Source organism: Anas acuta, chromosome 1, assembly GCF_963932015.1.
Source record: "Anas acuta chromosome 1, bAnaAcu1.1, whole genome shotgun sequence".
Taxonomy (NCBI): Eukaryota; Metazoa; Chordata; class Aves; order Anseriformes; family Anatidae; genus Anas; species Anas acuta.
This window is the reverse complement of record NC_088979.1, coordinates 91829464-91838729: the sequence shown is the minus strand read 5'-3', so window position 1 is coordinate 91838729 and position 9266 is coordinate 91829464.

Sequence of the window (9266 nt, the reverse complement as noted above, 5' to 3'; positions counted from 1 at the left end):
TATGAATTAGTTATGTTTCATGGAAGGATAACTCATTTGTATACTAACCTTTTTGATAGCCTCTTAGCATGGTGCTTTTCCAAGGAGAGTTGTTCTTAAGTTGTCCAATAATCCCAAACTATTGTGCTGTTGGAATGTTCTTTGATTTCTATAGAGGTTCTGAAAAGCAAGGTTGGTTGGTTGGTTGTCATATTCTGACCTCTGACATGAGCCTCATATACATGAGTAGTAGTAGTGCCTCATCATATAAAGTGACCTATTGACAGTACAATGACCTATTGATGTGAAAGTAAAGGAAATTAAAGAAAGAGGAATAAGTAAGCTGCTCATAGCTTCACTTAATAAAAAATAAGAGCATAACTGATTGATCCTTTTAAGAAACATCTGTACAATTTAGCAAGATATTAGTTGCTGTCAAACTTGACTTTAATTAAAAAAAATGTTCATTTCTGGCCACTGAAATCCTTTCTGCTGTTCAGAAAATAGAAGACAGATGGTAAAGGGATAAGAGCAATCTTCTGAGCCAGTCAGATCTTCTGTCTTTTGGAGCCTAATTAGACTTTAGACGAGGCTTGTGAATAATCTGGAGTCCCAGTAATGGATCCTCAGGAACATTTCCTGAAATCTAATTGTTGGCTGCAGCCAAACCACTGGATGGGGTCAATCTGTACTGCAAAAGCCACCATTAAGACTTGCACTAACTAACAGAGGGACCAGGGTGAGCTGAGGCTGGCTGATTGTGTGAAATGAGGAGATGCCAAATTATTGAGTCTTCTAGACTTCCAGATCGAGGCTGAGGATGTAGAGTTCTGTTGACTCCAACCCCTAGACCTCTTTCACTTCTCACTTGGACATATTTAGCTACTGGTCTTCCTTGCTGGTCCCGTACTTTTGGCCCCAGATTGTTATTCCTTTCGCAGTACTGGAAAGCACTTGGTGTGGCACACTCTTCCCTTCCTGGACTTATTTCCCAGCATACAGAACTAAGATCTGTAGCTGCATAACACGGGGCAGACCTCCAGGGAGTAAGCCCTGGAAACCACTGATGTGTACCTGTGCTTTTTCCTAGTTCTCCGCCCTTACAAAACACATGGGTGGAGGGAGGACCACAAGGAACAGTGAGTCAGCGCCATTCTTTAAGCAGGTGATGGCCCCCATTGAAGGCCTGTCTGGTTTTGTCTCCCACCAACCACAATGATTTTGGTTCTTCTTTCTGAATGAGAAACTTCTGCTTTTTCAAGTTGAACAATTCAGCCTTACTGCTATTTTACAGTGATCTGTAGGTAAGCAAAATACTTGAACAAACTGCATTGTTTTAATCATTATATTCTTCTTTGAAGGCTACCTTCCCTCACAGAAATACGTCAAACCTGTAAAGGGTATGTTTTTTCCTGTTTTGTTAGAGGCAAGTCATGTAACTGAATGTTTAAATGGCTGTATTTGCAATATAGCTGTCCTCTGGAAAATTCTGGGAAAAAACATAAAATAAAATACAGATTCAAGCAAGTCAAGCTGAAGTGGTACTGAAAAGACAAACAATTTCCTGACAGCACCAAGGCATGGATTACTGCAATATGTCCTGAAAAAAATGCATCATTAGCCAATACTCAGTGTGTGTATAAAACTATGTAAGGTGGAATGTTTAAATAAGATTTATCTGAAACAGGCAGTTCACATTTTTTATCGAAAATTTTATATGGAGATACAGAAACCTTTTAAGACCAACAACATGTCAACTGTTATTTGATGGTTCTTCAGGAAGTGTGGAAAGGTTTTCACCTTTAAGGAATGATTCCATCTAGTACATCTAGTAGAGGCATTTCTTCATGTTTTTTTTTTTGTTTTGTTTTGTTTTTTGTAATAGATGCCATGTAACATGGAGTGAAAGGAAAATAGGATCAGTAAAGTGGATCAGAAAAAAGTGGTACAGTCTTTTTTTTTTTTTTTTTTTTTTTAATTTAGTGTTCAGGTGATGTTAGGTTGTCTATCCCAATTACTGCCAAGTGTCATTACTGAATTTTCCAAAAGTTGGTATTTTGTACTTTCAGGTCTTGCCATTTTCAGATAAATACTATGTAAAAATCAAATTTTCTGCTGCTTAAAATAAATGATTAATTCTTTCAAACCATTCAGCGTGTCTTTTTAAATCCTATTAAGATGAACTTCAAAGCCGATAAATCATATCCATCCAAATTCTTCCTAGTACTTTGAGACTTTCAATGCTAACTTCTGGCTTTAGCTCTGAAAAGAAAGCAGAACTGCTGAACCCTGCAGGGAGGGGAGGAGGCAGGCATGTTTAGCTCCGAAGTGATTTTTCCTGCTTACACTCAGATGACTTGAGACATTCTTTCTTCAATCATTTGTCAGTGCATTTCCATATTGGACAAAAAAAATCACGCGTAGGCAACAATTAACTCGAGAAGATAAAGCTTCTGATCATCTGGAATTGATTGAAGTATTTTGGACTGTTGCCTAAGCTCCAGAACAAGAAGGCACCCAAACTGAATGTCCCTGTCACGGGACAGCCTCTCAGACCACGTTGGTTTCATACCTTTGGAGAGCAAGTTAAGTGCGCTGCGTTTTGTTCCCCGGGAGGTGGCGCACGAGTGTTGTTTTTCAAATACAAGTTTTGAGTCCTTGAGCAGCAAATTCTGTTGCTTTGTTTGAATTCAATTAAACGTCCTTTTCTTTTTTTTTTTTTTTTTTTTTTTGTCCCCTAAATTTCCGAACTAAGAAAGGTCCTTAACATACTGATCATTTAGAATTAACCCTCTTCCCTCCCCTTAAAACCCTTATTTTAGAAACCCATTATTTTTACGCTGAGTTTTTTTCTTTAATGGTAGTAAGTTGTAGGCATGTTGATAAATCAAGGGGACTGATCAAGCACGACAGGCAAGTACAAACTGTTTAATGTGGTGTTTTTATTTCACAGACTGGAAAGCTGTCTGGTTTTGCTTATTACTCTCCTAATCTTCAGTGAAGCCCACCTACCATTGCACAGCTCTGTCCACAGGATCACTAGATGTTTTCAATACATTCTTATGCTTAAACTTCTCCTGTGTGTCTGAAATTACCAGCACCCTTTGTGCTTCAGGCTTTTTGAATCCAAAACTGTAAAACTGTCTACTCTGACACATATTAATAACTATCAGTCATTCACACTTCTAACTATCAGTCATTCACACTTCTCTTGCTTTTTAGGCCCATCTAGACCTTTTAAGTTTGTTTGCAGGAAGACAGTAAGAATTTATTGCAAGAACAGGGTTTTTTGATCACCACAGTGCAATATAGACAAGTATGTGCTGAATTGTTTACAATTCAAGTACTCAGTGTAATTTTTCAGGACATGTAACTCTAACATGTAATACAACAATTCAGGTGTCCACAAGGAATTATTATGTGTCTCCCACTCCCCCACACCCCCCCCCCCAAAAAAAAAAAAAGGAAAAAACAAAACAAAACAAAAAAAAACAGACATTGAGCATAATTTCCGTTCACACCAGAAGACATTCTTCTCACTGAAGCGCAGTTAAGCCCCACAAATTGCCAAAAAAAAAAATATATGCCAAAAAGTAATACATTTATAAGTTAGTTTTACATGTTGGCATTATTTACTTGTCTGGTCTTGCATTCAGGGCTTGATCTATATGGGAGGGGAATATGTAGAAAAAAAAGTTAAAATAAAAAAGTAATTTTTTTTTTTTATGACATTTCACTGAATATGTAATATTTAGTAGTAACCAGACTACAAAAGAAAGGAAAGATGAGTTGACTATTGAATAAAATTTGACTACTTATGGTTAAAAGGAATTTCTGGTCAATAACCCTGGCTGAAAAAAGTTCTGAATTAAGTCAGTGTGATTTAACACATAACACTAGGAATATTTTAAAGGAACTTTAAAGTCAGATTGCCACAGAGTACCTAATTCCTAAAGAAGACATCTTATGTGGAGGAAGTTCTCTGGTGCACAGCATATCCTAAGCCACAGTTGGGACCTCAAGCTATCATCTCAGCATGACTGGCTCATAAAGTTGGAAGTATGCAGAAAAATGTTAAACAATGCATTCCACAATTAGACTAATGTCTAATCTGTGGTGGTTTGCAAAGGAGTTTTCGCACTGGCAAGAATACATTCAAGTAGTTTTGTGGAAATGCAAAGTATTTTTGGAAGTTGTCTTGCCCTTTTATACATCTGCAAACTCCCTTCATCCAGAAGAGACATTATGAAGTCTGAAGTAACAAATCTCTTATGCAAAATATGAGCCCCACAAAGTAAAGGTAGTTCTTCATCTTGGAGGGAGTACATTTGAATCCAAAACTCATCTTAAGGACAGAAGCAAGATATTAAGCTCTTTAGGTTAGTAGGAACATGAGTTTTTTCCACCTTGAACATGATTCAACAGAGCACTCAATCATTTCTTTAGCTGTGAAGATGCTGAAATGGACCCTGGGTTAAAAAGAACAGGCTCCCAGCCTGTCCCTAAAAATAGTTGCTTAGGGCTAGAATCTGAGTTTTCTTTCTGTTACATGAAGATCCAAAGAGATTCATCCTCCCTTCTCAGTTGAGTTCAGTGCTGCCCAGTCTCACATTTTTCAGTATTCAGTAGCAGAAGCCAGACTCTCAGGTTTTGAGAGGGATTGCACTCCCCTTAAATAAGATAGGAATCCAATTTTTCTCTCCGGAGGGGGAATGGTGTAAGGCACTAGAATCATACTGCAGATTGTGGTGCGTGTCAATTGCCAAGTAAACGTAGACATGCAGGTACCTTCTTCTGTTTCATCTTGCCTTTCATTTTTAGTCTGGTTACTTCTGAATATTATTTAGTTGGTGAAATGTCCTACAGAGACATTACATTTTATATTTAATAAATATTTATGTTTTTTTCTAAGGCTACCAGTAGCTGAGAAGGTAGAAAGATAGGCTTTTCTCTTCCGTTCCCGTGAAGTTAGAGGCTGTGCCAATTTAAACTGTGACTGAAGCTCTGCACCGACGCAAGTCTATCTTACTACTTCAGATTCAGTGATGCTACCTGAGATTCTGTTAATTAGCTTTCAAGGATTCAACCCATTTAAAGCTATTGGACAATGACAATTGTTTGAAGACATTTCTACAGGTTTATTTTCTTCATTTACGCTTGTTTGCTCTCTCCATCCCATCCAAAGCAGTCAGGACTGGTTTGCTCCTCTCTTCTCTAGAAATTTGCACTAGGAACCTCTGTTAGAATCAGAATGCTCATCTAAGAGCATGATGAAAAATGTTGCACTCCAAGTTGGAAACTGGAGAGGAAAATGTTCCTGTGTACATAAGAATTGTACTCAAAGAGCTGATTACACTTTTTCTTACACTTTAACAGATGCTTACACCTTTTACCTTTAAACCTGAGAAGCAACGGGTAGTTTCTACGTTTCCCTTGGGGATAGTGTACTCTTCTGTATTTTGCTTCTATACAAACAGTTCAAAATTTTAAAGTTGTGTTGTCAGTCATACACCCAAACAAACTTGTACGGCATTACATGTACCCCCCCCCAGATAGATCAAGCCCCGCAGGCAAGACCAGACAAGTAAATAATGCCAACATGTAAAACTAACTTGTAAATGCATTACTTTTTGGCAGTTTTTTTGGCACTTTCTGGGGCTTAACTGCGCTTCAGTGAGAAGAATGTCTTCTGGTGTGAACCAAAATTATACCTCTATGCCACAATATGTTTTTTTTGTGTTTGTTTTTTTTTTTTTCTTTTCTTTGGGGGAGTTTGGGGGCAGGGGCAAAACTCAAAATTTCTTGTGGACACCTGCAGGAGTTGCAAAATAATAATAAACTTTAGGTGAAAGAAAACTTCCTTCTCTATTGTTGTTGTTTCTGTTTCCTTCTCCATACAGTCTTAAAACGAAGGTCCCATTTTCTGGCCTTTGGCAGAGCGTAAGCATGCCGGAACACTTCACATTACATAGATCATATTTGTCTGCAATGATAATATCATACCTATAGTCTGCTGCCGGCTGCAAAGTAGCCTATGCCTCAGGTACTGTTTTCTGCCCTTATAACTTTTGTCACGACATCCTCGTAAGTCTTCAAAAGGGAAATGAAGTTACCCTATTCAGAAAAAAAAACACCACGCAGAAGAAACTTCGGTTGTTTTCAGGGCCTGAATTCTCACTGAAACCAAAGGCGGGTATAGAATCACAGATTATCCCGAGTTGGAAGGGCCCCATAAGGATCATCGAGTCCAACTCCTGGCACCACACAGGTGTACCCAAAAATTCAGACCGCGTGACCAACTGCGCAGTCCAAATGCTTCTTAAACGCTGACTGGCTTAGTGCAGTGACTACTTCCCTGGGGAGTCTGTTCCAGTGTGCGACCACCCTCTCCGTGAAGAACCTCTTCCTGATGTCTAGCCTAAACCTCCCCTGCCTCAGGCTGACACCATTGCCGTGGATCCTATCAGTGGTGACTAAAGAGAATAGATCGGTCCCTGCCCCCCCACTCCCCCTCTCGAGGAAGATGTAGACTGCAACGAGGCCTTCCCTCAGCCGCCTCTTTTCCAGGCTGAACAGGCCCAGTGCCCTCAGCCGCTCCTCATACGACTTCCCCTCTAGGCCTTTCGCCATCTTTGTAGCCCAGTATCTTACTGACTTGAAGGAGGAGGCTTTAATCTCTCCTGCTTTGTTCACTAGCAACCACCCCTCACTGAGCATGCGCTCTGAATTTCTCGGAGCCTATTACTTTAAACGGAGACGGGAGAACTTTTCACCAATCATAACTAAGATATGCTTGACTAGAGCCACTCAAGCTCCACCCAAAAGAGAGAAAATAATATAAATTGGCCTAAGAGAGAGGGGATGTTAGGGAAGATACCACCATCAGGGGAGATACCACCCCGAGGGAATACAGCATCCTTAGGACCTCCTGACTCCTGGGACCAGTCGATGGGCTGAGACTCTCTCTTCCCCCCACCCCCCCCCACCCATTTGGAATGCCTTTGGGTGAGATTTGAACACTTGGTTATTGTTATAAATGAGGTCTCAACTCAATCTGAATTTTGTAATATTTATAAAACAAACATTTCTAAAAGGTAGAAAAGCTATAAAAGGCATAAAAGGCAAGTAAACAGCGCTGGGTGTGCGGGGAGTCTACGCTCCACCAACACTCACACACAAACATCAAACATTCTAAATATACAGCTTTGTTTTTTTTTTTTGTTCTAAATATACATTGCTTTACATACTAAACGCAAGTATGCCTCTACATATGTACAATCAGGAAAGGTAGCAAACAATCCTCTAAGTTCCATAACTTAGTAAAAATCGAGTATGCCTATACATATGCACGATCAGAAAAGGTAACAAACAATCCTTTAAGTTCCATGACTTAATAGTATCCATTTTCCATTCCTTTTGAGGGATGTGTCTCGCTTTAAGTTGTCAAGCAACTCGGTCTTCAGGCCTTATGTATCCTGTTCTTCCCAGATCGAAGAAAAGCATATCCAACCTTGTCATTTTTAGTTGCAGAGTCACACACCTTGACCTCAGTTTGGTCCCATATTTGAGGCTCATAAACTGTCCAATAGTTAATAAGGAGAATAAGCTGTAAGGTTACCAGGACAGTCTTTGATCCTAAGGACGTATGATTCCCCATAACGCACAACTGCTTACCAGCGAGAGGCAGTTGTGTGCACAGGTCCGCTTCTCTCAGCTCGAGCTTCTCTCCAGCTCCAGTGTGCCTATTTCCAGCGACTTTCTGTACGAGATTCTCTGAGCAGTTTGCTGAGTTTGGCCGAACCTATCTTCATGAGGCAATCAAAGTGCCTGTTCCCGTCCTGGTCTCCATTCTGCCAGCCTGTTCCTCTTCACTTCGTGTTCCTGCTTCTTTATTGATGCAACTTCATCGTGTTGCCTTTTTTTTTTTATCTTGAGGGCAGGCTCCCCTCTTATACAGAATCACACAGAATCACAGAATTTCTAGGTTGGAAGAGACCTCAAGATCATCGAGTCCAACCTCTGACCTAACGCTAACAGTCCCCACTAAACCCTATCCCTAAGCTCTACATCTAAACGTCTTTTAAAGACTTCCAGGGATGGTGACTCCACCACCTCCCTGGGCAGCCTGTTCCAGTGTCTAACAACCCTTTCAGTAAAGAAGTTCTTCCTAACATCTAACCTAAAACTCCCCTGGCGCAACTTAAACCCATTCCCCCTCGTCCTGTCACCAGGCACGTGGGAGAACAGGCCAACCCCCACCTTGCTACAGCCTGCTTTAAGGTATCTGTAGAGAGCAATAAGGTCACCCCTGAGCCTCCTCTTCTCCAGGCTGAACAAGCCCAGCTCCCTCAGCCGCTCCTCGTAGGACTTGTTCTCCAGGCCCCTCACCAGCTTCGTCGCCCTTCTCTGGACCCGCTCAAGCACCTCGATGTCCTTCTTGTAGCAAGGGGCCCAAAACTGAACACAGTACTCGAGGTGCGGCCTCACCAGAGCCGAGTACAGGGGGACGATCACCTCCCTTGCCCTGCTGGCCACACTGTTTCTGATACAAGCCAGGATGCCGTTGACCTTCTTGGCCACCTGAGCACACTGCTGGCTCATATTCAGCAGACTGTCCAACATCACTCCCAGATCCTTCTCTGCCTGGCAGCTCTCCAAACACTCATCTCTCAGCCTGTAGCTCTTCCCTCCACAGCAGTTCTTTTCAAAACAACTTTTCATTGCTCAAACAACTTTGAATGTAACGACAACAGCAAACACCCAGAAACATCCATGCCTTAACTGGAGAACAGGAAACCAGAGACTGCATGGAGTCTCCTGAATCACCCTTCTGTGTTCCCTCTAAACTCTTTTATATTCCTGATGGGCTCGTCGTTAAGAGTCTAATGTTATCTCAACCACAGGGCTTTCCAACGCCCATGGCCACATTCCCAAAGTTCCCCTTCTTTATTAATATCAACCATTTTCTCGACACGAATTACCACTCCATATATAACAGTTATAAATCTTTCTAGAATCTTTGATCATTTAACACATTAATTTCTAGGCTGCACACCTGTAACACCTGTGTATTTCATGCATGCTAGCTTGCTTTTGCAGACAGGCACTATTGCCGGCAATCCAAAGAACCTGGTTATCTGTTGCTGTAATAAACCACACTTGATTGCATTGTCATAGCTCTCATTAAGTGCAACTAGGGTAAGGGTGGTTATACGTTATTGGTGAATCTGTGACCGTGATAGTTCAGTGTTCTGAATCCAAGCGGATCCCAGACGGTTAACACGTTA